The following is a 27849-nucleotide window of genomic DNA, read 5'->3' on the forward strand; positions in this document are numbered from 1 at the left end:
GAATAAAGGTTTGGATTAGTGCAAAAGGGTGCTTCATGGTCAGCATCATTCAATGAGTCAAAGGGCCTGTTTGCTGCTTGATTCATTGAGATGCAATGCTTGCTGAAGCCTCCGAGGAGGATCATGTGCTCGGCTGAGTGGAATCCTTGCTGAAGCCTCAATGAGCCAAAGCCTCCTCTCCCCATTCCAACACCGGTCCACTTACACAAAGGCCGCTCCCACAATGTCCACTCAGCTTAAATCTAACTTCTTTTTTATTGGTCCTTGCCAAGTGCCTAATTATACACAATCCAATGTCTCCTCTGGAACTGTGTGTACAAAATGTGCCAATTGCCTCCACTCTCTCTCCCTCTCTGCAAACCAGCGCAATGTGGAAGCCTTAGGAAGAGAGCAGGGGAGTTTTGCCTGGATGCTACCTGGATTGGAGAGCAAATCTTAAGAGGAAAAGCTAGGGTTTTTCTCTTTAGAGCAGAGGTTCAAACCACTTTTATGCTGTGGACCCCTTCCATTAAACGAGGGGTTTGTTGATGCCAGGATGGGATCCCCTACTTTAGAGTGAAGGAGGATAGAAGGTGACTTGATAGAGGTGTAAAGGATGACAGGAGGCACAGACTCAAGCTATTCTGCAGATGCCGCAAATCCAGAGTGAAACACACAAAATCCTGGAGGAACTCTGTATCTATGGAGAGGAATAAATAGTTGACATTCTGGGCTGAGACTCTTCCCAATGAAATGTCAAACATCTGCAGATGCTGGAAATTCAAGCAACACACACAAAATGCAGGCCAGGCAGCATCTATGGAAAAAAAAGTACAGTCGTCGTCTTGGGCTGGAACTCTTCAGCAGAACTGGAGACAAAAGCTGAGGAGCAGATTTAAAAGATGCAAAAGTAGATGAAATCTCTTCTGTTAATTCCTCTCCATAGATGCTGCCTTGCCAGCATTTTGTGTGATAAGAGGCATAGTTTAAGTGGATGGACTTTGTCCAGGGGCAGTAATATGAATTGGGCACAATTTTCTGGCAATTGGAGGAATGTATAATGATTATAGTAACTTACAGTAATTTTTTATCTCATGCCCTGCACTGCTGACCTAATTTCACAGAATATATCAGTGCTAATCAACCTAATCGTGATTCTGTTCAGAAAGTCCTGATAAATATCATTTTCCTCAAAATGTTATCATTGCCTCTTACCTCTGACTGAGTAAGACTGACATTCCTCCACTGATTTTTATGTGATGGAGGCAATGATGCAACCAGCTGTGCCATGCACTGATAGGTATTTTGCAATGCCAGGGTCATACCAAGAGCTAGTGATGTAACATCCTGCAGTTTGTCAGCATTGCAGCTTCGACATTTCAGCCAGCAGTGGAAGGAGCCAAAGTCAGATCATACTGGTCTGCAGTATTACGCAGGCAACCCTAAGGCTCCCAGGTAGAGTGCAGGCCTAAACCTCCGATACTGCAAGCTAAACCTGCAAGTTCACATACCTCCCTTGGGAGTTCAGGCTGGAGACTGGAACCATTTAAAGTTCAGCCCTGACTCTGGGGAAAGAACAGAGCCTGCAAGGCATTTCATACTGTGTATGTTTCCAACTCCCTTCCAGGTTTCTACACCGGATAGTGAGGGCCTGGGCCCTTTGTGACAAACACAATGTGTGCATTGTTTAAAGAGGAAGTGTGATTGACAAGGCAATATCAATAAACTGTATTCATGGAGTAACCCAAGGAATATAAAGTAAAACATGCAGTCATGTGTAGCATTTCCAGTAATCATTTAATGAAAAAAGTATTGTTGAAACGATTATAGAATCAGAATTGGATTCATTATCACTGACTTCTATTATGCGGAGTGTCATTTTGCCACAACAGTACCACACAAATACATAAAAATACTTTAATTACAAAAATAAAGAGTCTAAATTAAAAGGAATAATGAAGTAGTGCCGATGGGTTCATGTACCATTCAGAAATCTAATGGCGGAGGGGAAGAGCCACTGAGTGAGGGTCTTCAGGCTCCTGTACCTTTTCCCCAATGACAGTAACAGGAAGAGGGCATGTCCCAGGTGGAGTGGGTGCTTAGTGATGGATGCTGTCTTGTTGAGGCATCGCCTTTTAAAGACGTCCTCAGCGGTGAGGAAGGCTGTGCCCGTGATGGAGCTGGCTGAGTTTACAACCCTCTTTTACAACCCCACACGGTGGAGTCATCATTCCTGATGGTGATGCCCTTCCTTCTCAGAATGGTACACGGTACAACCATCGAAACTTGTAAGACTGATACAATGTGGAAACAGGCCCATCGCCCCTCCAAATCTGGCCAGAAACATTTAGACTAATCCCGTAGAACAACATAAAACAAAGACCAGTACAGCACAGGCTCTTCAAGCAACAAGGTTCTGACAGACTATTTGAGGCCCTGCATTGGTCAGGGTTTGACCAGGGATGTTGCATCCCGGCTGTCTATGTGATACGCAAGCCAGGACATGTAGAGCAAGCTGTTGTCCACGTAGCAGGCTCCTCGTCTCCATGCAGATGATGATTCCAAAGGAACAGTAGAGACAGATACTGTTCGGCACCAGCAGCATCACAGGAGTTACCGGCCAGTGCTGAACTCAGCTCAGAACCATCCTAGGGAATCCAGCTCTGGACTTTTTCCTCAGGGTTTACTCCCAAGGTCTATCCCATGAGTGGGTATAGTCACTTGACAGCAGGAGATTTGAGATCAGAGTTTTCCTCTCCTAGATGAGCTTCCAATTACAGCTGATATCCCATCTGCCCAAAGCTACTGGTTTTAAGGTGCCAGTAACCCGCCTCTGCCCTTTCCCCCGTCGGTAGAAATGGTTCTGCTAGGCCACATGTGAAAGTTGGACATCGTTGTCAGAGGTTATTTGAGATGCACGTCATCAGGAGCATTTATCTCATCTGGGTGGAGAGGATATGTGTGTGTGTGTGTGTGTGTGTGTGTGTGTGTGTGTGTGTGTCTGTGTGTGTGTCTGTGTGTGTGTGTGAGTGTCTGTGTGTGTGAGTGTGTGTGAGTGTGTGTGTGTGTGTGTGTGAGTGTCTGTGTGTGTGTGTGTGTGTGTGTGTGTGTGAGTGTGTGTGTGTGTGTGTGTGAGTGTCTGTGTGTGTGAGTGTGAGTGTGTGTGTGTGTGAGTGTGTGTGTGTGTGTGTGTGTGTGTGTGTGTGTCTGTTCACGTGGATGAGCTAGAGAAAAGTTATCTATTTATCTGAATCTGCTTTGCATATAATCTGGTGCAGTGAAACACCCAGATATCTTTCTGTAAAACAACAGGAAATGATGGAGTGGAGATGGCAGAGTGAGGTAATCACAGGATTGCTTAAAGTTATCGCATGATGCGAGAAGCTAAAGTTAGTGCTGGCTTGAGGAGGAAATTCAACTATTGCAGGAGCTGCTGAGGGTTTGCCAAATACACACATCCTCACGCCAAGCTGCAGTGGAATGCCCCCACCTTTGACCTAGTGGCCCAGGGCACTAAGACCATGTTCATCCCCCACTGCTCTGTCAATGAATACACATCATGGATGAATGATAAACCTTGCCCGTTAGTGCTGTGTATTTTCCCAGTGGTTAGCAAGTGCAATTGGTATGTTATATCATGTTAAACTGTGCTTATGTTATTGGGCCAGCAGACTGAGCCAGGAATCAGAACTATGAATAGTTGTACCCATACAACTGGCCACATTTAATCTGCTGCACTTTAAGAGTTAGGCTCATACCATCAGGATTCCATCTCCAATTTCATGACTGTTCCCCATAACATGTGTCTCTCACAGAGTCAAGGAGTCACAGGCATTAGTCAGACTTCACTTGGAGTATTGGGAGCAGTTTAGGGTCCCTTATCTAAGAAAAGATGTGCTGGCGTTGGAGGGGGTTCAGAAGAATGATTCCAGCAATGAAAGGGTTAACGTATAAAGAGCATTTGATGCCTCTGACCTGCACTCACTGGAATTTAAAAGAATAAGGGGGGATTCTCACTGAATCTTATCAAATAGAAACATAGAAACATCAAAAGCCTACAGCACGATACGGGCCCTTTGGCCCACAATGCTGTGCCGAACATGTACTTACTTTAGAAATTACCTAGGGTTACCGATATCCTGAGCTCCATGTATCTATCCGAGAGTCTCTTAAAATACCTTATTGTATCAGCCTCTACCACCAATGCCACCAGCCTACTCCACGCACTCACCACTCTTTGTGTAAAAAACTTACCCCTGACATCTCTGTACTTATTCCCAAGCACCTTAAAACTGTGCCCTCTCGTGCTAGCCATTTCAGCCCTGGGAAAAAGCTTCTGACTATCCACATGATCGATAACTCTCATCATCTTATACATCTCGGCAAACCATTCCGCGCACTCACCACTCTATGTGTAAACAAAACTTAGTACATCTCCTCTGTACTTACTTCCAGGCAGTTTAAAACCATGCCCTCTCATGCTAGCCATTTCAGCCCTGGGAAAAAGCCTCCGACTATCCACACGATCAATGCCTCTCATCATCTTATACATCTCTATCAGATCACTTCTCATCCTCCGTCACTCCAAGGAGAAAAGGCCGAGTTCACTCAACCTATTCTCATAAGGCATGCTCCCCAATCCAGGCAACATCCTTGTAAATCTCCTCTGCACCCTTTCTATGGTTTTCACTTCCTTCCTGTAGTGAGGCGAGCAGAACTGAGCACAGTACTCTGTAATCCATCCCTCCACTTCCTCATCCAGGTCATTTATAAAAATCACGAAGGGGTCCAGAACAGATCCCTGAGACACACCACTGATCACCAACCTCCATGCAGACTATGACCTGCCTACAACCACTCTTTGTCTTCTGTGGGCAAGCCAGTTCTGGATCCACAAAGCAATGTCCCTTTGGATTCCATGCCTCCTTACTTTCTCAATAAGCCTTGCGTGGGGTATCTTATCAAATGCCTTGCTGAAATCCATATACATTACATCTACCGCTCTTCCTTCATCAATGTGTTTAGTCACATCCTCAAAAAATTCATTCAGGCTCGTAAGGAATGACCTACCTTTGACAAAGCCATACTAACCATTCCTAATTATATTGTGCCTCTCCAAATGTTCACAAATTCTGCCTCTCAGGTTCTTCTCCATCAACTGACCAATCATTGAAGTAAGACTCTCTGGTCTATAATTTCCTGGGCTATCTGTACTTCCTTTCTTGAATAAGGGAACAACATCTACAACTCTCCAATGCTCCATAACCTCTCCCGTCCCCATTGATGATTCAAAGATCATCGCTAGAGTCTCAGCAATCTCTTCCCTTGCCTCCCACAGTAGCCTGGGGTACATCTTGTCTGGTCCCGGTGACTTACCCAACTTGCTTCTTTCCGAAAGCTCCAGCACATCCTCTTTCTTAATGTCTATATGCTCAAGCATTTCAGTCCACTGAGAGTCATCCCTACAATTGCCAATGTCCTTTCCATTGTGAATGCTGATGCAAAGTATTCATTAAGTACCTCTACTATCTCCTCTGGTTCCATACACACTTTTCCACTGTCATACTTGATTGGTTCTATTTTCTCATGGTTTTTCCTCTTGTTCTTCATATACTTGTAGAATGCCTTGGGGTTTTCCTTAATCCTGCTCACCAAGACCTTCTTATAGCCCCTTCTAGCTCTCCTAATTTGATTCTTATGCTCCCTCCTGCTAGTCTTAAAATTTTCTAGATCTCTATCATTACCTAGTTTTTTGAAACTTTTGTAAGCTTTTCTTCTTAACTAGATTTTCTACAGGCTTTGTATGCCATGGTTCCTGTACCCTACCATCCTTTCCCTGTCTCTATGGAACGCACATATGCAAAACGCCACACAAATATCTCCTGAGTATTTGCTGCATTTCTGCCATACATTTTCCTGAGATCATCTGCTCCCAATTTATGCTTCTAAGTTCCAGCCTTATAGCTTCATATTCCCCCTTACTACAATTAAACGTTTTCCTAACTTCTCTGCTCCTATCCCTCTCCAACACTACAGTAAAGGAGATGGAATTCTAATCACTATCTCCAAAATGCTCTCCCACTGACAGATCTGACACCTGACCAGGTTCATTTCCCAATACCAGATGAAGTACAGCCTCTCCTCTTGTAGGCTTATCTACGTATTGCGTCAAGAAACCTTCCTGAACACACCTAACATACTCCACCCCATCTAAATCCCTTGCACTAGGTAAGAGCCAATCAACATTTGGGAAATTAAAACCTCCCATCACGACAACCCTATTATTACTGCTCCTTTCCAGAATCTGTCTCTCTATCTGCTCCTTGATGTCCCTGTTACTATTGGGTGGTCTATATTGACTCTTTCCCACTTCTAAATTCCACCCACAGAGGCTTAGCAGATAATTCCTCCAAGACTTCCGCCTTTTCTGCAGCCGTGACACTATTTCTGATCAGCAGTGTCATGTCCCCACCTCTTTTGCCTCCCTCCCTGTCCTTTCTGAAACATCTAAAGCCTGGCACTCGAAGTAACCATTCCTGCCCCTGAGCCATCCAAGTCTCTGTAATGGCCACAACATCATAGCTACAAGTACTGATTCACGCTCTAAGCTCATCCGCTTTGTTCATCATACTCCTTGCAGTGGAATAGACACATCTCAAACCATCAGATTGAATGCATCCCTTCTCTATCACCTGCCCATCCTCCCTCACACTACCGATAAACTTCCTCCATTTGTCAGCCAACTGGCCCTTCCTCCGTCTCTTCAGCTCGGTTCCCACCCACCAGCAATTCTAGTCTAAACTCTTCCCAATTGCCTTAGCAAACCTCCCCACCAGGATATTGGATCTCCCTCAGATTGAAGTGAAACCTTCCTTTTTGTACAGGTCACACCCACTCCAAAAGAGGTCCCAATGATCCAGCAACTGAATCCCTGCCCCCTGCTCGAATCCCTCAGCCACGCTCACTCTGTCTCCATCCTTATCCTCCACCTTACCCTATTTCTATACTCACTGTCGCGTGGCACAGGCAGTAATTCTGAGATTACTACCCTTGTGGTCCTGTTTCTCATCTTCTTCCTTTCTCTATCCTTCTGAGCGACAGAGCCAGACTCTGTGCCAGAGGCGCGGCCACTGTTGCTTCCCCCAGTAGGTCATTCCCCCCCTCCCAACAGTCTTCAAACAGGAGTCCTTATTGTTAAGGGGGACAGCCACAAGGGTACTCTCTAGTATCTGACTATTGCCCTTCCCTCTCCTGATTGTTACCCACTTATTTGCCTCCCGAGGCCCGAGTGTGAGTACTTGCCTATAGTCCCTCTCTATTACCTCCTCACTTTCCCTTAGCAGATGAAGGTCATCGATCTGCACCTCCAGTTCGCTAACCTGGTCCCTAAGGAGCAGTAGCTCAACACACCTGGTGCAGATGTGGCCATCCCAGAGGCTGGGAGTCTCCCAGTCATCCCACATCTGACACCCAGTACAGAACACCGGCCTCACAGACATACTTCCTATTCCTGTTCTTCACAAGTAACTTACCTCGTCTTGATGCGTTATTGCCCAAGCCCCAATGAGCCAAAGCCCTCTCACCCTGACCCCCTCTACTCAGGCGCCCACCCTATAAAGCTGTCTTGTTTTAAAATTCTTCCCGCTGGTCTAACTCGCTGACATCCACGCGCCTCGGCGTTCGTGTCTCGATCCAAGTATTGAAAGGCCTTGACAGAGTGGATGCGGAGAGGATGTTTCCTAGATTAGTGGAGTCTAGGACTAGAGGACACAGCCTCGGAATAGAGGGGCACCGATTTAGAATAGTGAAGGCCAAAGTCATTGGGTATATTTAAAGCAGAGGTTGATAGGTTCTTGATTAACCAGGATGTAAAGAGTCATGGGAAGAAGGCAGGAGTATAGGGTTGACAAGGATAATGATTTGGCCATATTGGAATGGTGGTGCAGACTTGATGGGTCAAATGGCTAAATGGAGCATCTATGTTTTACAGACTTATGTATAAGCCCATTGGGCCAATTGAATTCAAGTCAATCATCCACTCACTCAAACCCACTTCCTTCTCTTCTGCAGAGAGTGGTGTGGACAGCCCTGCACATCTGTAGTTGTGAACTTCCCATGATTCAGGATGTTTACAAGGACTGGTGTGTAAAAAGGGCCAGTAGGATCATTGGGGACCCAAATCATCGCAACCACGATCTATTCCAGCTACTGCCATCCGGGAAGTGGACCAACAGGCTCCGGGAAGCTTCTTCCACCAGACCATCAGACTGATAAACTCACACTGATTTGAGTGTATTTCTACGTTGCATTGACTGTTCTATTTATTATAAATTAAATTGCACATTTAGACAGAGATGTAACTTACAGATTTTCCTCCTCATGAATGTGAATGATGTAAGAAATAAAATCAATTCAATTCAATTCTTATCTCTCACCCATACACCAAGGGCAACTTACAGTGTACCAATCCACCCATCTCCCTGGTGTGTAGGAGGCTACCTGAGTATCTGGTGGGGGTACAAGGGGAGAGGAGATGTAACCCACACAATCATAGGGAGGGTGCAAAAACTCTGTACACAGTGCTGGAGGTCCGTGTCGAACCCAGGCCTCTGGGGTCATGGGACAATGGCTCAACCCTTAGTGCTGTCCATGCACCATGCACTCCGAGAGTCACCAGCCTGCCTCAACCCTTTCAGACCAATTTAATGGTCCACATCCAAGAGCTGAAATTTCACCAGATGAGTTGGGGAGATTGATTCCATTAATCCAGCATAAATCTGCTATATCTTTCTTTATTTAAAAAATGGATACCAGTAACAAGCTTTTAGTTATGAAACTTTGTAAACAATCCAAGTGACTGAGGTTCTTCCAGAGAGGAAAGCTGCTGCCCCTATCCTATCTGGTCCTGTGTTGTTTCAGGCTGACAGCTATGTGGCCGACTCTGTCGGTGTGACTTCTAAAGAGGCTCCCCAAGTCCTGAGCTGATCCAAGTTGCATGGCTGGAGTGACTCCATCGGACTGACTATAATATCTTCCCGAGTATCGATGGTTTAGGAACAGCTTCTTTCTCTCTGCTAATAGATTTCTGAATGGCGCATGAACACTACCTCACTACGTTGCTCTGTTTTTCAATGCTTTTTCAAATAAATTTCTTGTTGTGAATTGTAGATTTTTTATAGGTATTGCATTTACATTCGCTTGTTCTGTGCTGTGTCATATGACGTTGGTGATTATGGTCTTTCCATGACCATGACAGCACTTGACAAATTTTTTGGCAGGAATAATTTGCCTTCTTCTGGGCGGTGTCTTTACAAGACGAGTGACCCCAGCTATTATCAACACTCTTTAGAGATTGTCTTCCTGGCATTAGTGGTTGCATAACCAGGACTTGTGATATGCATCAACTGCTCCCACGCTTCATGTGATCCTGATCGAGAGGGCTAAGCAGGTGCTACACCTTGCCCAAGGGTGACCTGCAGGCTAGCGGAGGGAAGGAGTGCCTCACACCTCTGTTGCTAGAGTCATGCCTCCAACCCCGCCACCCTTTGGCATTATACCAGTGCTGTAAATCAACAAATTTCATGACGTATAACGGTGATAATAAACCTGATTCTGATGCCTCCCGTCAGTGACAGGGTTATAAGCAAAGTCCTATTGTAATAGAAAACCACCCTATTCCCTGCTGGCCTACAGGGAAGGAAGTAATACATTAAGAGCAGGATGTGTCATTCAACCCTTCATCTGCTGTACTTCCTATAGCTAGAATCCTGTCTGCCTCTATCTTAATATTTCTTAAGAACTGGTTCAATCAGTTTCACAATCAGAATCAGGAGTATTACCACCAACATGATAAAATCTGCAGATGCTGGAAAGCTGAGCAACACTCACAAAATGCTGGAGGAACTCAGCAGGCCAGGCAGCATCTATGGAAATGAGTACAGTCGGCACTTTGAGCCGAGACCCGTGTTCAGGACTGATGAAGGGCCTCGGCCCAAATCGCTGACTGTAATCATTTCCCTAGATGCTGCCTGGCCTGCTGAGCTCCTCCAGCATTTTGTGTCTGTTGGTTGGATTACATAAAGTGGAAGCAGTGGGTTGTGGCAGCAGTAGAGTGCGAAGGCATAAAATTACTAGAAATTACAAAATAAATAAATGGTGCGAAACAAAAAGGAATAGCTAGATATTGTTCATGGAGCGTTCAGAAAGCTGACGGTAGAGGAGGCGGAGCTGTTCCTGAATTGTTGAGTGGTGGTCTTCAGGCTCCTGTACCTCCTTTCAAGGGGAGTAACGAGAAAAGAGCGTGACCTGGATAGTGAGGGCCCTTAGTGTTGGATGTCACCTCCTTGAGGCACCGTCTCTTAAAGATGGTCTCACTGGCAGTGAACGTTGTGCTTGTGATGGAACAGGCTGAGCCTGCAGCCTCTTGTGAATCTGTGCACTGGGCCCTTATCTGAGACTGAGTTAGATCCAAGAGCTCAGACTTCACTACTTATGTTTAGGAGATTGGATTCAATTCATACATTAAATCGGGAACTTTCTACTTTAAAAGAAAAGTGGATATCAGTAACGGCTTTACAGTTATGAAACTTCCTATTGTAATGAACATCTGTTTGACCCACAGAAATCCTTCCGGGCAGGAAATCAATATGATCGTGACTGATCTGACACCCTCCAAGTCAGCTTTTCTGTCCTTTCTCCATAACCCTTGATTTCCTAACTGATTAGAAATCTAGTCAATGCAGCCTTGAATATAACAATCCTGAATATGACAGAGCAAAACTCTCTCTCTCTCCTCCCTCCCTCCAGAAATGAAATGAATAAACAGCCAGGAAGGGCTGAGAGCCTTCTTCAGCAATGGGAAGGAAAGGGGAGATGCCAGAATAAAAAGGTTGGTGGGGGGTGGTAGTGGCAGGAGGATAGCTGGAAGGTGATAAGTGAAGCCAGATGGATAGGAAAGTTAAAGGACTGGAGAGAAAGGAATCTGAGAGGAGAAGAGAAAGGGAAGGAGGAGGTAGGCAGATGAGAAGAGGTAAGGGGCTAGAGTGGGTAAGAGAAGAGGAGGGGAGGGGGACAAATTTTCTAACTGGATGGAGAAGCTGATATTCATGCCTTCGGGTTGGAGGCTATCTGTCTACACCCAAGATGTTCTCTGATCTGCTGTCATTGAAAAGTTGACTATAGCTGTTTGCTGGTCTTTTGATGTGCCTCCTTTAATGCCCAACCCTATAAGATTCATTGACTTTTATGCATTATACATGTATGATGCTGCTTCATCGTGGCTGGGTTCGATCCTGACCTCTGGTGCTGTCTAGGTGGAGTTCGCAAGTTCTCCCTGTGTGGGTTCCTCTGCGTGCTTCTAGTTTCTCCTACATTAGCTGCTGTAAGCGGGTCCAAGTGCGTAGGTGAGTGCTAGAATCTGGGGAGATTTATCTGTTGATATACTATGTGTGCTGTGTCTTGTGTGTGCGAGGACTGGTTCTCATGCCACAGTGTCACCTGGGTGGGGGGGAAGGGGGCATCAGGTCTGCTGCACTCCACCAGGGGTGGTGTGGTGCAGAGTCTGGGCTGGAGTCAGTGCTGCCCACTCGGCCCACCCCCCAGTGTTTGCTTGGCGGGAAACGGGCTTCATCGTGATCAACTGTGGATTGATGGCGCAAGTTTTGGGGCTGTTTTATTGCGTGATTGTGATACCAGTTTTGCTTGCTACCTTGTGTGTGCTGTGTGTGACTGATGGTACTGCCTTTTTCACCTTGACCCCCGAGTAATGCTGTCTCGTTTAGCTGTATTCATGAGCATTCAAGTATGGTTAAATGACAATTGAGTTGAATGCACGGAGTATAAAAAGTGAGATTAATGTATGATTAGTGTAAATGGTCAGTACAGACTTGATGGGCTGAAGGGCCTATTTCTGTGCTGTATATCTCTATGACTTTAGCATACAGGACAGGACGGGAACAGGCAGTTTGCCCAAAATGTCTGTGCTGACAGTGATGCCAAACTCCATGAATCCCTTCTGCCTATTCATGATCCCTATAACTCCATTCAAGTGCTTATGTAGAAGCCTCAGAAGTCAGAAGTTATGGATGTCTTATACTTAAAATTAGCACAGACTAGACAAAAATCAAGATCTTCCAGTGATAACGATAATCTATAGAGAATCTACACTCAGTGGCCACTTGATTAGGTAATCCCGTACATTGGCTCATTAACCTAACCAGCCAATCATGCGGCATTAACTGAATGCATACAAGCATGCAGACATGGTCAAGAGGATCAGTTGACGTTCAGACCGAAAGTCATAATGGAGAAGAAATGTGACCTAAGTGACTTTGACTGCAGAATAATTGTTGATGCCAGGCCAGTTGGTTTGAGGGTCTTAGAAACTGCTGGTCTCCAGGGATTTTCACGCACGACAAACTATTCGCATGGACTGTGTTAAAATTCTTTTCCACTAAATTATAAAATCTCTGCAATTATATCAAACTGAATGATGCAAAAATACTCGTTGCTTTGTAAGAGTCCACTGCTCTTTTCCTGGACAGGAAAATATTCTTTTCTGATGTGAGTTGGGTAATAGTTAGCAATGAGGCAGAATCCACCAAGTGCCAATTGCAAAATTAGATTCACAGCACAGTGACGCTGTGAGTAGAGCCTCTATTTACGGCTCCCGTTGAGGGGGGGGGGGGTAGGGTGTGTGTGTGTGTGTGTGTGTGTGTGTGTGTTTGTGTGTGGGGGTGGGGGGTTTAGATACATTCTCCCTGTTACCTTGCTAGGTTACTACTGTTGCCGCCCTCATACAGAATATATGTGGTTGGATAAGTTATTTTGCTACTGTAATTTGCCCCAACAAACTGGAACAGAATGGGATTAGGGAAGTTGGGTCCTGATGGCCAGTTTGGGCTCGATGGGCCGATAGTCCTGTTTCTGCGCTGTGTGATACCATGAAGCCAACTCTAAACATTTTCCACTCTTCATTCCCAGCAATTTACTGGTGAGTCCCATTGTCCTGTACGTGGTGCATATCAAACTAGCATTCACCGTTTACTTGTCCTACATCAGCACCCATTTAAAACTTACAATTTCATGTTTGACATGTCCAGAGCACTCACTGGCAACTGTTTCCTGACTGGGTGCCTCACCTATCCCGAGGACCTTCCACCTGCCATTTCCTTCACAGAGTCAGAGTTGCTGGGTCCATCTGGTCCAGAGTAGCCAAGGTACTCATCTAAGCCAATCCCACTTGCTTGCATTTGGCCCGTAACTGTCTGAACTGTTCCAATCCATGAGCGTGTCCAAGTACTTTTTAAAAGCTATTAATGTGCCACTTCCTCTGGGAGCTCGTTGACTAAACCTTGGATTAAAAAAAAGTTGCTCCTCATATTTCTACTAAATCTCTCACCTTAAACCTTTGCTCTCTAGTTCTAGATTCCCCAACCCTGGAAAAAAAAAGACTGAACATTTATTCCTATCTTTGCCCACCCCCCATGATGGTGTACACTTCGGTATGATAACCCCTCATGCCCTTACACTTCAGTGAATAAAGTCCCAACCTGCTCAACCTCTCTCCATAACTCTCTTTAGTCCCAGCAACATCCCTGTAAATTTCCTCTGCACTCTTTCTAGCTCCATCGCATCTTTCCTACAGCAGGATAACATAGAAACATAGAAAACCTACACCACAATACAGGCCCTTCAGCCCACAAAGTTGTGCCAGACATATCCTTAGCTTAGAACTACTTAGGCTTACCAATAGCCCTCTATTTTTCTAAGCTCCATGTACCTATCCAGGAGTTCCTATCATTTCCGCCTCCACCACTGCCACCGGCAGCCCATTCCATGCACTCACCACTCTCTGCATAAAAAACTTAGCCCTGGCATCTCCTCTGTACCTACTTCCAAGCACCTTAAAACTGTGCCTTCTTGAGCTGGCCATTTCAGCCCTGGGAAAAAGCCTCTGACTATTGTCATGTACACACAAACCTGTAAAACTATCAGCAACAATTGAGCACACCTGGAGTTTGGTTTTGCTGCTAACAAAACACTACTTTATTAGTAACTATATCATATAGTAACTTAAACCAGGTAAATCAAGAGTTAACAGTGTTATGCATATATAGGTGTAAAACAAAAATAACGTTCCCAAACTTATTCGAGCTCAGGTGGCAAGAGTTGCAGTCTTACAATATTATGTAAGGAAGTTCAGTTCAAATGCACAGGTTAGGTAATGCGAGATGTTTGTAATCCAAACGTGAATTTTGTGAGAAGGTAATTTTGTTGATTTTCCACAGATTCCATGACAGCAATACAAAATAATAATAGCGGTAGATTTTATCTCCGACATTGTTCCACTCCACACACAAAGTATCACCGACCGTGATCTTCAACGAATATCCTTTCAACACAAGTGATACCCCACCCGAATTCAGCTACAGGACATCTTAAAGTGGTGGCAACATTGGTTACCCCAATCACACACAACATGATAGCCACTTGTCCAGTTCCACGACATACGAAATAACTTCAACAGTGATTTGCCACAGGGGTGCATTTCTTCAGTGAATTACCACACCCAGACAAGGGTAAACACAAAAGTGGTATTCACAAAGGTTTTCCCCTCATCAGAGAACCCACTCCTACAGATTAACTATGTGACAATCATACCGTCGTAGTCGAATGGAAACAAACTCACCCTCACAGACTACTTAGAGAGAGAGTCCAAACAGTGATCTCTTTGTCACTAGGTTTCTTCTGTTTCAAAGCTTCCTCTCCTCTCCTCTCCTCTCTTCTCTGCAAATTTCTTCTAGTTGCAGCAAACTTGTGAGAGTTATTTATCAATACTCTGGATCGATCTCAACTCACCCATTTTGGGCTACTAAAAGGTTAAACTGGCAACTGACTCACTGGTGTCTTCCATTGACCAGATCCATCTTGACTCTAACCGTGTGTGTCTGTGTGTCCTTGTACAGTCAGAACAAGCTTCAGAGAAACTATAACATTCAATTGTCCATCAAATAATTCCACCTCTCTCTCTCCACTATAGTAACCAAGCAACTCTGCAGTCAGTAGAAGTTCAGGTGTCCAAAAGTCAATCTCATTCTCCCGGCATTTTAAAGTGACAGTCCACAGAAAAAATTAACCCTAGGGGTACATAACACTATCCACATGATCAATGCTTCTCATCATCTTATAAACCTCTATCAGGCCACATCTCATCCAGTCGTTCCAAGGAAATAAGGCCGAGTTCACTCAACCTATTCTCATAAGACATGCTCCCCAATCCGGGCAACATCCTTGTAAATCTCTGAACACTTTCTATAGTATCCACATCCTTCCTGTAGTGAGGTGACCAGAATTGAACACAATACTCCAAGTGGGGTCTGACCAGGGTCCTATATAGCTGCAACATTACCTCTCGGCTCTTAAACTCAATCCCACAGTTGATGAAGGCCAATACACTGTATGCCTTCTTAACCATTCTAAAAAATTCATTCTAACTTCTTCATTCTAAAAGGATGCCCCTCTATTCCAAGGCTGTTTCCTCTACTCTTAGATACACTCAGCATAGGAAACATCCTGTCCACATCCACTCTATTATTCGATAGGTTTCAATTATGTCACGCCTCATTGTTTTGAATTCCAGTGAATCCAGGCCCAGAACCATCAAACACTCTCCATATGACAAGCTGTTTAATCCTGGAATCATTTTCATGAACCTCCTTTGAACCTTCTCCAGTTTCAGCACATCCTTCCTAAGCAAAGGGGCCCGAAACTGCTCACAATACTCCAAGTGAGGCCTCACCAGTGCTTTAAAAAGTCTCAACATTACATCTTTGCTTTTATATTCTAGTCCTCTTGAAATGAATGCTAACTTCACATTTGCCTTCCTCACCACTGACTCAACCTGCAGATTAACCTTTAGGGAACCCTGCACATGGACTCCCAAATCCCTTTACATCTACATGATTCAAATACATGTCTAGACACTCCTTAGATGTTATCAGTGACTTGGCAGTGAACACTCCGTTTTTTTGTCCTTTCAGGTGCTCAGCACTGTCTGGATGGAACAGGTTCACCTCAGTTCTTCCTGCCTACCCTGAAGCTCTAGTTTTACTTAATCCTCATAATATGGTTCAGTTTCAAGCATGTTATCACAGAAAATATATACACAGGGTATAATTGCCATGCAAAACAGCTTTTCTTCGGCAGCAGCACAGTGCATTAACCTGAAGCTGGAACTGGATGAAGGCTGGATCATTCGAGAGACTGAGTGGCTGGCAGACGGGACATACAGGGAGGTACCCAAGGTGCAGGTCACAGATAACCAGGTGACCATCAGGAGAGGGAAAGGGGATAGGCAGCCAATGCAGAGTGCCCTGCGGCATTCCCCTCAACAACAGATATACTAGCGGGAGTTGGGGGCTGTGGGGACAAAGCAAGGTGTAGTGACAGGGGATTTGTTGGTTCGGGGAAGAGAAAGAACATTCTGTGGAGAAGAGCAAGGTTCCAGGAATGGTACGATGACAGGGTCTGGGTGATCTCGGATCGAGTCCTCAGCATTTAAAGTGGGAGTGTGAGCAGCCAGAGGTCGTGGTCCATGTAGGTACCAATGACATAGGTTGGAAGAGAGACGAGGGTCTACAAAGTGAGTTCAGGGAGTTAGGTGCTAAGTTAAAGGGCAGGACCCCGAGGATTGTGATCTCAGGATTGCTACCCATGTTACTTGCTAGCTAGGCCAGAAATAGGAAGATCATATAGTTTAACATGTGGTTAAGGGAATTCTGCAGGAGGGAGGGCTTCAGAGTTTAGTATCATTGGGCTCTCTTCCAGGAAAGGCAGAAGCTGTACAGAAGGTTTGCACCCTGGAGGGGGCTAATTACCTGGCAGGCAGGTTTGCTAGTGCTGCCCAGTGGGGTTTAAACTAAAGTTACTGGGGGATGAGAACCAGAGTACCAGAGCAGATAGTGGAGTAGTTGTGGAGAAAGATGTTGTTAAGTCCACCTACAAAGTCAGGAATCACAAGAGTGAGCATTGTGGAACTGAATGTATTTCAATGCTAGGTATACTACAGGAAAAACTGTTGAGCTTAGGACGTGGATCAGCTTGAGGAATTACGGCATTGTATCCATTAATGAGATTTGGTTGCAGGAGGGACAGGACTGGCAGCTCAGTTTTCCTGGGAACTGTGTTTTAGACACAGTAGAGCTGCAGGGATTAAAGGCGGAGGGGTGGCATTACTAGTCAGGGAAAATGTCACAGCAGTGCACGTACAGCACAGACTGGAGAGCTTGTCTGCCGAGGCTTCATGGGCAGAGCTAAGGAATAAGAAAGTTATTCCATATTATTGGGATTATATTATAGACCACCCAATGGTCAGCAGGATTTAAAGGAGCAAATTTGTAGAAACTCAGAGTGTAGCAAGAAACACAATCTTGTGACAGCAGGTGATTTTAGCTTTCCACATATTGACAGGGACCCTTGCAATTGCTTAACTCCACTCACAAAGATCAACTTTCTCTGACCCTTTGTCACCTCTTTCTAAAGATGCAACTCCACCTCTTACAAAGCCTCACTACCGCCTATGCTTTCCTGCCTGTCCTATCGATGCACCATATCCTTTGATGTTAAACTCCCAATTATGGCCTTCCTTCAGCCACAACTCAGTGATGCCCACAAAGTCATACCAACAATCTCTAATTGAGCCATGAGTTCATCTGCCTTATTCTGAATGCTAGGTGCATTTAAATACAGCACCTTCAGTCCTGCATTCTTCACCCTTTTTAATTTTGCCCCTGTGGTACAACTTAACTCTTTGCTCTTTTTTTCCAGTCATTGGCTTGTCCTTCCTTACACTCATGTTACACCCATCATCTTCTTGTAAGCCTGCTGGCTCATCCTCAGCTCTATCACTGTGGTTCCTATCCCCAGCCACATTTGTTTAAACTACTCCTAACTGCTATAGTAAACCTGCTCAGATTCAAGTGCAACCCATCCCTTTTGTACAAGTCAGACCTGCCCCAGAAGAGGTCCCAGTTATCCAGAAATCTGAATCCTCCTGCTCCAATTCTTCAACGATGCATTTATCTGCCATGTTATTCTATTCCTGTCCTCACTGTTGTGTGGCACAGACAGCAATCCTGAGATAACCGTCCTTGAGGTCCTGCTTCTCAGCTTCCTTCCTAACTCCCTGTATTCTCTTTTCAGGGCCTCCTCCCTTTTTCTACCCATGTCATCGGTACCAATATGCACCACGACCTCTGGCCGCTCATTCTGTCTTTTCCGAATATTGTGGATTCATTCAGAAACATCACAGACCCTGGACAATTGGTTAATTGGGGTGGCCACTTATTGGCGACAACTCTTACAGAACAAAAATTAATTGAGAAATTAGTCCAGATTCCTGTCCTTCATTTGAGACACTATGCCACTTAATTGGGGCAGGAGACTGTTGCTGAATAGTTTCTAACTAACGTCATTGTTGTGCACTGGAGTGGCCATTAGACAGTATACCATGCTTAAAACAAACAGTTTTTAATGCAATTTCATGTATTTGCTTTTTAGAAAAAGTGATTTTTTTGTCTGGGATAGTTAGCAAGAAATAAGCACTAAGACAATTCAGAACAGTTTTGCTCACTGTAATTTCAAGCACTCGGTTTGGAGATGCCAGAAACAGTCAGGCGAGAAAATGAAACAATTTCACCTGTTAAAAACTATGAAGAATTCAAAGGTATTGACAGTCATCTTGAACGTTACAATGAAAATGATGACTTGAAGGCTGTAATCTTTGGCAGCATTGTATGAAGGCAGTCAATTATCCGCACTTGGTGTCTGTACTGATTTTGTTCATTTATGGTCAAAAGAACATGAGGTGTTCCTTGGTCAATAAATATTAGGAACTAGCATACAGTTTTACAGTACTGTCATAGTATTGGTCCCGGTCTAATTTGTTCTGTATTTCACCTAAGTACATAACTTGCTGCTCAGTTTATCATTTTTATACCTTTATAACTATTTTCATGAAATTTCAGCTAATTGGGACAGATATTTAATTGGACCAAAATGTACTGGTCCTGGTGTGTCCCAATTAACTAGAATCTACACTATACATATCTCTCTCTCTCTCTCTCTCACACACACACACACACACACACACACACACATATGTATGTGTGTGTGTGTGTGCATTCAGTTCTGGTCACCTCACTACAGGAAGGATGTGGATACTATAGAAAGAGTGAAGAAGAGATTTGAAAGGATGTTCCCTGGATTGGAGAGTGTGACTTATGAGAATAGGTTGAGTGAATTTGGCCTTTTTTCCGTGGAGCGATAAAGAATGAGAGGTGACCTGATGGAGGTGTATAAGATGATGAGAGGCCTTCATCGTGTGGATAGCCAGAGGCTTTTTCCCAGGGCTGAAATAACTAACATGAGGGAGCACTATTTTAAGATGCTTGGAAGTAGGCACAAGGGGGACGTCAGAGGGAAGTTTTTCACACAGAGAGTGGTGGATGCATGGAATGCACTGCCAATGATATAATAGGGTCTTATAAGAGACTCTTAGATAGGTACATGGAGCTTAGAAAAATAGACGGCTATGCAGTAGAGTAGTTATAGGCAGTTTCTAGAGAAGGTTACATGGTCCTTACAACATTGAGGGCCGAAGGACCTGCAATAGAAACATAGCAACATAAAAAACATACAGCACAATACAAGCCCTTCAGCCCACAAAGTTGTGCCGAACATGTCCCTACCTTATAAATTATCTAGGGTTACCCATAACTCTCTACTTTTCTAAGCTCCATGTACCTGTCAAGGAATCTCTTAAAAGATCCTATTGTATCCGTCTCCACCACCGTTGCCAGCAGCCCATTTCACGCACTCACCACTCTCTGTGTAAAAAAACTTTCCTCTGTCATCTCCTCTGTACCTACTTCCCAATCCAGGCAACATCCTTGTAAATCTCCACTGCACCCTTTCTATGGTTTCCACATCCCTACTGTAGTGAGGCTACCAGAACTGAGCACAGTACTCCAAGTGGGGTCTGACCAGGGTCCTATATAGCTGTAACATTACCTCTCAGCTCTTAAACTCAATCCCATGATTGATGAAGACCTATGCACCATATGCTTTCTTAGCCACAGAGTTAACCTGCGCAGCAGCTTTGAGTGTCCTATGGACTCGGACCCCAAGATCCCACTGATCCTCCACACTGCCAGGAGACTAACCATTAATACTATATTCTGCCATCATATTTGACCTACCAAAATGAACCACCTCACATTTTTCTGGGATGAACTCCATCTTCCACTTCTCAGCCTTGTTTTGAATCCTATCAATGTCCCGTTGTAGCCTCTGACAGCCCTCCACACTATCCACAAAACCCCTAATCTTTGTGTCATCAGCAAATTTACTAACCCATCCCTTCACATTCTCATCCAAGTCATTTATAAAAATCAAGAAGAGTAGGGGTCCCAGAACAGATCCCTGGTCTCTGACCTGTCTATAACCACAAAGACGAGGAAATCTGCAGATGCTGGAAATTCAAACAACAACACACACAAAATGCTGGTGGAACACAGCAGGCCAGGCAGCATCGATAGGGAGAAGTGCTGTCGACGTTTCAGGCCGAGACCTTTTGTCAGGACTAACCAAAAGGAAAGATAGTGGAGATTTGAAAGTAGTGGGGGGAGGGGGAAATGCGAAATGATAGGAGAAGACCGGAGGGGGTGGGATAAAGCTAAGAGCTGGAAAGGTGATTGGCGAAAGTGATACAGAGCAGGAAAAGGGAAAGGATCATGGGACGGGAGGCCTCAGGAGAAAGAAAGGGGGAGGGGAGCACCAGAGGGAGATGGAGAACAGGCAAACAACTAAATATGTCAGGGATGGGGTAAAAAGGGGAAGAGGGGCATTAACGGAAGTTAGAGAAGCCAATGTTCATGCCATCAGGTTGGAGGCTACCCAGCCGGTATATAAGGTGTTGTTCCTCCAACCTGAATTTGGATTCATTTTGACAATAGAGGAGGCCATGGATAGACATATCAGAATGGGAATGGGACATGGAATTAAAATGTGTGGCCACTGGGACATCCTGCTTTCTCTGGCGGGCCAAGCGTAGGTGTTCAGCGAAACGGTCTCCCAGTCTGTATCGGATCTCACCAATATACAAAAGGCCACACCAGGAACACCGGACGCAGTATACCACACCAGCCGACTCACAGGTGAAGTGCTTCCCCCCCCCACCCCCTTTCTTTCTCCTGAGGCCTCCCGTCCTATGATCCTTTCCCTTCTCCAGCTCTGTATCACTTTTGCCAATCACCTTTCCAGCTCTTAGCTTCATCCCACCCCCTCCGGTCTTCTCCTATCATTTTGCATTTCCCCCTCCCCCCACTACTTTCAAATCTCCACTATCTTTCCTTTCGGTTAGTCCTGACAAAAGGTCTCGGCCTGAAACGTCGACAGCGCTTCTCCCTATAGATGCTGCCTGGCCTGCTGTGTTCCACCAGCATTTTGTGTGTGTTGTCTATAACCACAGTTTGCCTTCTGTGGGCCAGCCAGTTCTGAATCTACAAAGCTATGTCTCCTTGGATCCCATGCCACCTTACTTTCTCAATAACCCTTGCATGGGGTACCTTATCAAATGCCTTGTTGAAATCCACATACACTACATCTACTGCTTTACCTTCATCAATGTGTTTAGTCACATCCTCAAAAAATTCAATCAGGCTTGTAAGGCACGACCTGCCTTTGAAAAAGCCATGCTGACTATTCCTAATCATATTATGCTGCTCCAAATGTTCATAAATCCTGCCTCTCAGGATCTTCTCCATCAATTTAACCACCACTGGGGTAAGACTCACTGATCTATAATTTCCTGGGCTATCTCTATTCCCTTTCTTGAATAAGGGAACAACATCCACAACCCTCCAGTCCTCCAGAACCTCTCCTGTCCACATTGATGATGCAAAGATCATCGCCAGAGACTCAGCAATCTCCTCCCTTGCCTGTTGTATAGGCTGTTGTATATCTCGTCTGGTCCCAGTGACATGTCTGTTGTGATGCTTTCCAAAACCTCCAATACATCCTCTTTCTTAATATCCAGATGCTCAAGCTTTTCAGTCCACTGCAAGTCATCCCTACAATTGCCAAGATCCTTTTCTGTAGCGAATACTGAAGCAAAGTGTTCATTAAGTACCTCTGCTACCTCTTCCAGTTCCATACACACATTTCCACTGTCAAACTTGACTGGTCCTATTCTCCCATGTCTTATCTCCTTGCTCTTCACATACTTGTAGAATGCCTTGGGGTTTTCCTTAATCCTATCCACCAAGCCCTTCTCATGGCCCCCTCTGGCTCTCCTAATTTCATTCTTCAGCTCCTTCCTGCTAGGCTTATAATCTTCTATATCTCTATCATTACCGAGTTTTTTTGAACCTTTTGTAAGCTCTTCTTTTCTTCTTGATTAGATTTACAACAGCCTTTGTACACCACTGTTCCTGTACCCTACCATCCTTTCCCTGTCTCATTGGAACTCCATGCAAATATCCCCTGAACATTTGCTGCATTTCTGCCATACATTTCCCTGAGAACATTTTCTCCCAATTTATGCTTCCAAGTTCCTGCCTGATAGCCTCATATTTCCCCTTACTCCAGTTAAACGCTTTCCTAACTTGTCTGTTCCTATTCCTTTCCAATGCTATGGTAAAGGAGATAGAATTCTGATGACTATCCCCAAAATGCTCTCCCACTGAGAGATCTGATGCCTGACCAGGTTCATTTCCCAATACCAAATCAAGTACAGCCTCTCCTATATTGTGTCAAGAAACCTTCCTGAACACACCTAACAAACTGAACCTCATCTAAACCCTTCGCTCTAGGGAGATACCAATCAATATTTGGGAAATTAAAATCTCCCACCAATACAACCTTCTTATTGTTACATCTTTCTAGAATCTGTCTACTTTCTGCTCTCCTCGATGTCCCTGTTACTACTGGGTGGTCTATAAAAACACCCAGTAGAGTTATTGACTCCTTCCTGTTCCTAACTTCCACCCACAGAGACTTTGTAGACAATTCCTCCACGTCTTCCTCCTGTTCTGTAGCCGCGACAATAGCTCTGATCAACAGAGCCTCCTTTGCCGACGTCCCTGTCCTTTCTGAAACATCAAAGCCTGGCACTCAAAGAAACCATTCCTGCCCCTGAGCCAGCCAAGTCTCTGTAATTGCCACAACATCATAGCTCCAAGTACTGATCCACGCTCTAAGCTCATCCACTTTGTTCATAATACCCCTTGCATTAAAATAGACATCTCAAACCATCGGTCAGAACGTGTCCCTACTCTATCACCTGCCCATCCTCCCTCTTGCACTGTCTCCAACCACCTCTTCGTCCGTCTCTTCAGCTCGGTTCCCACCCCCCAACAATTCTAGTTTAAACTCTCCCCATTAGCCTTAGTAAACCTCCCCGCCAGGATACTTGTCACACCTGCCCCAAAAGAGGTCCCAATGGTCCAGAAATCTGAATCTATGCCCCTGCTCCAATCCCTCAGTCTCACATTTATCGTCCACCTTATTCTACTCCTATTCTCACTGTTGCGTGGCACAGGCAGTAATCCCGAGATTACCATCCTTGTGGTGCTGCTTCTCAACTTCTGTAGATTTCTATGTTCTATGTTCTGTATATGTGTGTTTGTTATAAAATCAGCACCCAAGCTGTCAGGCTGACCAACACCCAATTAACCAGAATCTACCTGAAAAGGTATATTTCTTCAATTGTACATTTTGTCTCCTCTTGCCTTTCTGTTGTTTGTCATTCTTTATTATGCATAGTATTTCATAAATTCAATTGAATTTCTTTAATTTCTTGTATTACCTGCAATAAAATTAATCTCAAGGTAGTATACGGTGACGTTTACATACTTTCCTAATAAATTTGCTTTGACTTTATCCGTCTTTATGATGTCTCATGCCTCTGTATCGCACTTGTGAAATATTCTCGCACTGTTCAAATGAAAGTCGACAGTAAGGCATGCTCTGTCCCGCCTTTCATCCTTTAACATTTACTTCAGCAAAGGAATTTCAAAATTACCTCTAAATTTCTCCTCCGCTTAAGTGAATAAATGTTACCTCAGAGATTAAAACGTCAGGCACAAGAGTCATGAATTCCGGTGCATTCTTGGTATGCTCTGTAGACAATCTACTTACACTTGCGATTCCTGGAAATGAATCAGTGGAGTGTGGATGAACAGATGGGTCTCAAACGTTAAGCCCATGGTCATAACCCACCACTCCACTCCCTCCTGGCTCCATTTCTTATGTATTGCTTGGTAATTGGAAGCAGCCACTGGGATTTCAGCATACCACCCTCCCTCCACAAGTGGAGATAAGGCACTGCTGATCAGTTAATGAAGCTTGTTAATATATTGGAGGCTTGTGATGTGATAGAGGTCAGCCAACACTATTGACAACTGTATCACGGCTCTCGTATTGATAGAGAGGACAGAAAACCATGAGGTATGGGTGCAGAATTAGGCCATTCGGCAATTGAGTCTCTTCTGGGATTCAATCACGGCTGATTTATTTTCCCTTTCAGCCCCTTCCCCTGCCTTCCCTCCATAACTTTTGCCACCCTTACTAATCAGGAATCCATCAACGTCTGCTTTAAATATCCAACGGCCTAATCTAGACAGCAGTCAGTTGCAATAAATTCTGCAGAATCACCAACCTCTGGCTAAGGAAATTCCTCTTCATTTCTGTTTCAAAGGGATGTCCTCCTATTCTGAGACTGTGCCCTCTGGTCTTAAAATCTCTCACTATTTGAAATATCCTTTCTAAATCCACTCTGTCTAGGCCTTTCTATTTTTCCGGTTCCCTCGTTCTTCTCAGCTCCAGTAAGTATGGGCCTAGAGCCTTCAAAACCTCCTCAGATGTTAATCCTTTCATTCCCGGTCCCATTCTCTTAAACCTCCTCTGGATCTTCTCCAACGCCTGCACATACATCTTTTCCTAGATATGGGGCTAAAACTACTCACAATGTTCTGAATTTGGTCAGACCAATGGCTTATAAATCCTCAGCACTACATCCTTAATTTCATATTTTAGTTCTTCTGAAATGAATGCTACCATTGCATTTGCCTTCCTTACTCAAACTCTGAGTTAATTTTCAGGGATTCCTGTATTTGGATTCCCAAGACCCTTTGCACCTCCAGTTTCTGAGCTCCCCCATCATTTAGAAAATAGTCTAGCAAAATGAATGATCAAACCCTTCCCTGCACTGCATTCCATTTGCGATTTTGTTGCCCATTCTCCCAGTTTGTCCAAGTCTCCTCAGATTCCCTGCTGCCATTTGCGGTGCTGGGAAGCTGGGTGGCTGTGAATAACACAGACAGGAGACAGAGAGGTGAGGAACAAATGTGCCGATGATTACATCGACACAGCATGCCCTCTCACATTACATTCAGTACATGACACACTGGGAAGCTGGGCCACAACCCATAGGGCTCAAAGTGTGCATGAATACATAACACACGCTCTCCAATTATGTTTATGCCATGCACAAACTGTGCCACAAAGCTATCAACCTAATCATTAACATATAACAAGAAATATGAACACCAACCCCAGTGGGGCACTGCTAGTCACTGGCAGAACCACTAGCCACCAGTCACTAGTCACTTTGGTCTTCATTCTTCAGGAAGATGTCAAAGTCAAAGTTGAGTTTATTGTAACAGCATTGCAGGCACATAGAACACAAGATCCATAAGAAAAACGTCAATTAAATATAAAATATTAACAATTCTTAATGGAAAGACACAATTAGAATAAAAAAGAAATGAAGTCCTTTTTAGTGTAAGATGGTCAGGGTGGTCTTAGTGTTGACAACGGAGGTGGTGATTGGGATCACACAGGCTGATTCAAGAACTGCTGCTACCCTTGGGCAGGTGGTCCAGAAGCCTGAAGCCTCACTCCATCAGGTTCAAGAACAGCTCTTCCCTTCAACCACTTTGCTCTTGAACCAACTGACAAAGGAGTCAGAGCAGTAAGGCTTTAACTCGATAAAGCTTCAGTGAGAACAGGCAGAATTTAGTTTAGCTCATTCCTTATTTCTTATTCAACTCTAGAGAGAATGCGAGGGAATGTCTACAGAGTCAGTGTTCTGTTCTGGGTGTCAGATGTGGGGTTTCTAGGAGACTCCCAGCCTCCCCTGCACCAGGTGCATCGAGATGCAGCTCCTTAAGGATCGCGTTAGAGAACTGGAGCTGCAGCTTGATGACCTTCGGCTTGTTAGGGAAAGTAAAACAGTGCTAGACAGGAGGTAGTCACCCCAAGGCTACAGGAGACAGATAAATGTGTGACTACTTGGAGATGGAAGGGAGAACATCAGATAGTGGAGAGCACCCCTGTGGCCATCCCCTTCAATAATAGGTACTCCATTTTGAGTGCTGTTGGGTGGTGGGGGGGTGGAACTGTCTGGGGGAAGCAACAGTAGCCAAGCCTCTGGCACTGAGGCTCAGAAAGGTAGGGAAATGAAGTGGATGGCAGCAGTTATAGGGGACTCTATAGTCAGGGGGACAGATAGGCAATTCTGCGCACATGAAAAGGAAACATGGATGGTAAATTGCCTCCCAGGTGCCAGCGTCCGAGATGTTTCTGGACGCATCCACAATATCCCAAAAAGGGAGGGTGAGCAAACAGAAATTGATACCAACAACATAAAGGGAGGAGGCCCTGAGAAGAGGTACAGGTAGTTAGTAAGGAAGCTGAGAAGCAAGACCTCAAATCTTGGGATTGCTGCTTGTGCCATGCGACAGTCAGGATAGGAATAGAATGAGGTAAGGAATTGGTTAGGGTATCAAAGGATATGACGAGAAGGCAGGTTTATGGGGTTGAGTGGGATCTGGGATCAGCCATGATGGAATAGCAGAGCTGACATGATGGGCTGAATGGCCTAATTCTGCTCCTATATCATATGGTCTTATGGTCTTATCCCTAATCACTACATTGTGATGACTTTGATCTACTTTGCACTAAAATAGACTTGGTCATTTTTATTTTAACATAATCGTCTGTTTTCTGATGAAGATCGTCTATAATTGATGCTTCATTTCCCCTCAATGACGACTTTATTATGTACACCTGTCACTGGCTTGCTAATGCAAATATCTTAATCAGCCAATCATGTGGCAGCAACTCAATGCATAAAATAATGAAGACACGGTCAAGAGGTTCAGTTGCTATTCAGACCAACTATCAGAATGGGGGAAGAAATGTGATCTCAGTGACTTTGACCATGGAATGATTGGTGGTGCCAGACGGGGTGGCTTGAGTATCTCAGAGACAGCTGATCTCCTGGGACTTTTCACGCTCAACAGTCGCTAGAGTTTACTGACAATGGTGTGAGAAACAAAAAATAATATCCAGGGAGTGGCAGTTCTGTAGGCAAAAGCGTATCATTAATAGGAGAAATCAGAGGAAAATGGCCAGACTTGTTCAATCTGACAAGAAGGTGACAGTAACTGAAATAGCCACACGTTACAACAGTGTTGTGCAGAAGAGCATCTCTGAACGTACAACACATTGACCTTGAAGCGGGTGAGCTACAGCAGCCAAAGACCACAAACATATGCTCAGTGGCCACTTTATGAGGCTCCTAGTAAAGCAGCTGCTGAGTATATATAGTATTTATTTACTTTTGTAAATTACTGTAATTTTATCTCTTGGAACTGTACTGCTGCTGCAAAATAAAAAAATCATGAAATATTAAGATTTAAGTCGGTCACTTAATAAATTTGACATTATTCACACCAGAGGAAGGTGCTTGGTCTTGTCCTTTAGGTGTGGTACATCAGGAGATGTTTCAATATCCTGTCTTAATTC

This window comes from Hypanus sabinus, chromosome 5, assembly GCF_030144855.1.
Source record: "Hypanus sabinus isolate sHypSab1 chromosome 5, sHypSab1.hap1, whole genome shotgun sequence".
Lineage (NCBI taxonomy): Eukaryota > Metazoa > Chordata > Chondrichthyes > Myliobatiformes > Dasyatidae > Hypanus > Hypanus sabinus.